This window comes from Thunnus thynnus, chromosome 22, assembly GCF_963924715.1.
Source record: "Thunnus thynnus chromosome 22, fThuThy2.1, whole genome shotgun sequence".
Taxonomy (NCBI): Eukaryota; Metazoa; Chordata; class Actinopteri; order Scombriformes; family Scombridae; genus Thunnus; species Thunnus thynnus.
This window is the reverse complement of record NC_089538.1, coordinates 7,954,461-7,959,906: the sequence shown is the minus strand read 5'-3', so window position 1 is coordinate 7,959,906 and position 5,446 is coordinate 7,954,461. Positions and strand designations below refer to the sequence as shown.

At 36.7% G+C, this 5,446-nt stretch overlaps 1 long non-coding RNA gene across 1 annotated transcript; it reads right to left on the bottom strand.

Moving 5' to 3' along the window:
* Positions 1-2,498: 2,498 nt before the first annotated feature.
* Positions 2,499-3,083, bottom strand: LOC137174697 (uncharacterized). Its single transcript, XR_010925441.1, has 3 exons — positions 3,028-3,083; positions 2,740-2,869; positions 2,499-2,552 (listed from the first exon to the last, which is right to left on the bottom strand). It is a non-coding gene; the product is annotated as an uncharacterized lncRNA (long non-coding RNA).
* Positions 3,084-5,446: the final 2,363 nt, after the last annotated feature.

Below are 5,446 nucleotides of genomic sequence, written 5' to 3'. Positions count from 1 at the left end.
GCAGGGAACTGGGGAAGTGAGAGGGTGGCTGAAGGCAGGGACATGAGCAGAATATCCAAATAAAGAGCAGGACAGAGCTGTTATCATTATTTTCAACTCTGATATACTGCAGTAGCATCTTGGTTCCATAATGTGAATGTTCAAGTCCTGAACATGTATTTTTCTAACCTAACCTGTAACCCCACAATATAGTTAGCTAATGACATGGCCCTTGCCTTTGGAAATAACGCTTGGTTATACAGTGGCGTAGCACAAAAATGTGGCCCTCATACACATGCATCCTCAGTGGGTCCCCTTCCCCTCTTAATACATCCACCGTCATAGCTGTGCAAATAACTGAATAAACAAGTTAATATGTTGCATCTGCAGTGAGTTTTTAGGGTAATCAGTGAGGGTTTATAACACATTTAAGTGAGGTAAGGAAAGCCTACATAATCTGAAATTTCTTTTCTCAACATACTTACTATGTGAAGCCTTTACTGTGATGTTTTTGAACATTATTTTCTTCATAGTCTTCATTATACCCTTGGCAGAAGACAAAGGTGTAAAGCCATCTAACTCCATCCTCTATGCTACGAAATTATTACTGACTGACTGTATTTCATAATCGAAGACAACGAAATAAGACATAAGTGAAATCCTTTGTATGCAGAATTAAGGTGAATTAGTCCCCAACAAGTGCAGCCCCGTTTGTTTCAACAGTATAATAAAATTTTAGACACCTAAAGGCACATTCCAAATATAGACAGATATAGGCACCTCAGAGGCTCTAATAATGTCTTAGATACAAGAAGTAGTCTGTCAAACTATTCATTCATCGCTAATAGTTTAAATATAATACTATTAATGCAAAATATCAAAATTGCAGATAAAAACAAATTTTGAACAACTTTTGACTCCGGGCCCTCCTCGTGCCTGGCCGTGGGTAGTTCCACTATTCTCCTCATGACGCCACTGACTGTATGCAATCTGTTGCTGCTTCCTGCATGAAGATGCAGACTAAGAATATTCCTTAGTTTGATTATCCTTTTGCTCATATTGTTTATTTTCCTTTTTTAAATGACAAACAATATCAAATAAAGCTTGTGCTGCATAAAAAACAAGAAACAAAGTAAAAACAATAAGTTTAGTTAGTGTTGATACATAGTTTAAATGTGCCAAAACCTTCTTCACAATGCTTGATGGAATACAATTCAGGTGGAAAAATCCTGAAATACTGGTTGGTAATTCACTCTTGAGGAGTATAAAGTTTGTACCAGATACTGCACATCTATTAAACTTTCCATCCTACGTTGGTCCACACCACCAAGACAATAGTCTCCAACCATCAGCCCACAGTTGATGAGCCAAAACGTATCATGTTGTTGACTATGATATTTACATCATTTGCTGTCTGTCATTATATCACAGTTTAAATATTGTATTTGTAGCTGAAGTCTGAACTTTATATTTTAGGATTACAAAGAAAGATGGCATCAGACAACAACAGTTCCCACATATTGAATTTATTTGGGTTGCATACAGTGTTGAATTTCAATTAGACACTTTTACCAATATTCTGTAGTGTATCTAAATAATAATCAAGTAATATATGTAGGAATATAAATTGGACAGTATAGTTATAGCAAGAAAACATCAAAATAAACAAGCAAGATGAAACAAAACCATAATTCACTGGAGTTATCCACCTCAATCTATTAAGTGAACTAGAGAAGGTAGTTAAATGAGTTTACTTTGTGTTATTTTGCATAAATATTGTTTTGACATCTTTCCATATTGTAAATACATTAAATGTATTAACAGTTGGTGTAACTCCAAACTGAGTTTTACACAGAATCATTTAAATGAAGTTGCACAATAAGAAATAGAAACTGAACAAGTACAGTAGATGCAGTATCAGAGATAGAGGCACTAACTGACTGGAAACTGTTACAACTCAGCTTGATTCTCCTCAAGGAATTCAATGAATTTCTTAATTTTTCCAACATTCTTGTCAATTTCCTCTGTTTTTTCACCAAACTCCTCCTTCTTCCTTTCTATGTAAGTCTTGGTTTTCTCCATGAAGCCCATGACATTCTGCAGAAGTCCCTCCACTGGTAGAAAGTCATCAGGTAAGTGAGTTTTCTTCACTAATGCTCCCATTTGCGCCATGATGTTCATATATTCATTCATATGCTCTAAAGAGGTTGCCATCTCTGACTCTGCCTAATGGGGAAAAACAAAACAATTTCATGACATGGTATGAACTCAGTTTGCTATGTTGTTACATTATGTTGTGTCCACTGCATTATATACTTAAGCAGTATCTCACAACTGGCAGTGGTATATTGTGATTATATCACAGCTAAGGGGCATTGTTCAGCCCGATGTGCAGTTAGGCCTATACAGTATGTCAGTTATGAACTGGTTACAGTTCTCTCAACCTGTCAGAGTATTCAATGACCAAAGTTACTCTAATGAAATTTTTTTGTGAGCAACATGGAGACTGACTGACTCACCTTCAAGATGTCTTGTTGTTGTTGTACTCTTTGGAGGTTATCCTTGAGCTTTTCCTGCAAACCCAGAGTAAGAATCAACATGCAGTTACATTAACATGACAGCAGTTCAAATAAAACACATATTAAAACAACCGCAGATTTAAATAATCCATCAGTAAATGCGTTTGTGATGATTCACAATGGTTTTAGACTTGCAAATAAAGGTCTCATTGTTTTCTATAGCAATCAACAATTTATTTACCAGTTCCTGCTTGTCCATCAGTGAACTCGCAAGGCAAACCAGACACAGCAGGGTGAAGGTGAAGTACAGGCCTTTGGTGGTTCGGACACCTGCTGCTGCCATTGCTGTACTTGATTAAACAGTATGTGAGCTTGAAAAAATAATAACACAATAAGTTTAAGTGAAGAATTGAACAGAAAATGCTCAAACTGCAACTGAACGTGTAACTTTTTGAAATTGTAAAATTGGTGATGTAATAATACAATTTGTGATATAAACAATCTTATTGAACGATGTTTCTGATCTTACCTGTGAGGTGAATGGAAGACGAGCTACAGTATAGGTGAGGATGGGACAAATGATAAGTTGACACCCCACAAAATGCTTTATATACTCGGCATGGCTTCACCTCCCCCAAGGTACAAGGTACAGCTCACCTATGCTGTTGGGTAATTTTTGTGCAAACATGTGGTTTCTTGCACTCCTTTGTATCTCTTCTAACTGAAGTTGCCTCTTAAGTTTCACTTCCACGAAAATTGGGTTTGGCTGTTTCACTTTACAGGAATATAACAACATCAATTGCAACATACCAACCAACTGATGTATATTGGTTACATATATTGTTAGCTATATATATTAATCACATAACAAACTCCTAGACAACAACCAGGTACAAAACTGCACAAAAATATATGATACAAACTGTGCAGCCCAATAGAATAATCATCCATTGTGGTGGCTGATGGTTGGAGACTGTGGCCAACTGACAGAATGTATTCTTTGACAGAGTAAACAAAACCATAACAGATGATGTCTGTTTTATGCACACCTCTGTTATTCTTACATCTAGAATCATTGTTCATTGGCAAATGTGTGATGTGGAAGTGCAGACAGCCCAGTGATATTAGAGCATAGGTTAACCACAACCTACAGGGATATCCTGTCCAGAATGGAGAGGAAAAGAAAGAAATCAGGTGGAAGTAAAGGATTTTGCACAATATGTAAAGGATTCATAGAGAGTTTTAAAACCGTCCCTGCATGCTCCAAAGCTGTTGAGATTCCTCTGAAGTTTCCTCTCTTTCACTTCATGAGAAATTGTCAGTCGTGTATTGTTCTGTACCATGATGGTTTCATTTTCCAGGAAACAAGTTACACCTCTCTCTACCTGACATCCAGCCCCACTACTGTTACACACCCCATTACTAAATGCAATGCTCAGTCTAGAAACAATAGAGGAGTTGCAGTAATCTCATGTTTAGACTGAGGTTGACAACAAGTTTTAGGATTAAATAAGTATTCAATCTCCTTTCTTAAACTGAAAGATCTAATAAATATAGTTACCATAGAGGCTCTAATAAGAAGTGTTCTCAAGGTAATAATGTTTTTAAATATGAGCCACATGTCTGCATATTCACAAAGTTTACTCTGACTTTAGAATTTTGATTTGGAAAGAAATTAAAAGACAGATCCAGTACACTGCCACAAGATAATGGTGATTACATCAAAGCAAGTGCTAAATTTCTCCTAACCCACATTAGTCAAAATTTATCATCATGTTTTTATAACTTACTCTGTTAATATGTGTGATTGCAACTCTCACTCCTCATACCTTTGTGTCCAGCAGTTAAACTTTTGAAATGAAAAAGTTAATTATATGAAATAGTTGTTCTGACAAGCAGTTATATTCATACTTGAAGGGCTGTTCAGATATGAAATTACCAAACACTATTTGTTTGGGACTTTGTGAGTTCTCTGCTAAGTTCATCTGCAATTGTAGTAGCGATTGTCAAGACTTTGGGAAATCTTAAGGATATATCTTCTAAATAAGCTGAGTTTTGACAAATGATTTGGGTTCTAAAACTACTGTAAAATGATTTGTTTGACCTTGGAGGTCAGCTGTACTGCAGGGTGCAACTGATTTAAGGGAAAGGATTTCACTGCAGAGTTCTTTTAACAGACGAACTGCAAAGTCCAAACTTGTCCACTTATGAAACCTTTTCCACTCTGTCGACACTGAAAGAGTGACTTTTCTGTCCTCAGCCAGACAGCAAAATACAATACAAGAAATTAATCAAACTGACGAAATACACAGATAGTGGTAGGTATGCGTTGTCAAAACTGAGTTTAAACCTGTTTTAGTGTGTGTGTGTGTGTGTGTGTGTGTGTGTGTGTGTGTGTGTGTGTGTGTGTGTGTGTGCGCATACTGTGCACCATCATGGTCAAGAGTCTCCATTCCCCGCTAACCTCTACCCCACACCACCCTTTCCCCTCTTTCAATTTTTGAATTATTTTTCTACCAGTTTAATTGAACTGTAAGGGTTTATCGACACAAATAACTGAACTCTTACTAAAATAAGTTTCTTAGGACTTTGTCTCCATTTTCCCTCTAAGTATGACCAAATTACATTATTTCACAGAAACTTTCCAGGAAATTATCAGGAAATTAAAGACCCACAAAATAAAGTCTTACTGTTTTATTTTCAATGTGAAGATCTAGAGTGTAGACATACTAGAACCAGTCTAGAAGCAGACTCTGCTGAGGTGTCATCTCCACCACCTCCTCTGAATCTTCCTGTCAGGATGATCTCAGCATCAGTCTGGGTGACGTCAAAATAGTGGAATCCAAAGCTTCTTGGATTGGTTTAGATACACTTTATGTCGCTGCTTCCTGCCTGAAGATGCAGACTAAGACTATTCCTCAGTTTGATTATATTTTTGCTCATATTGT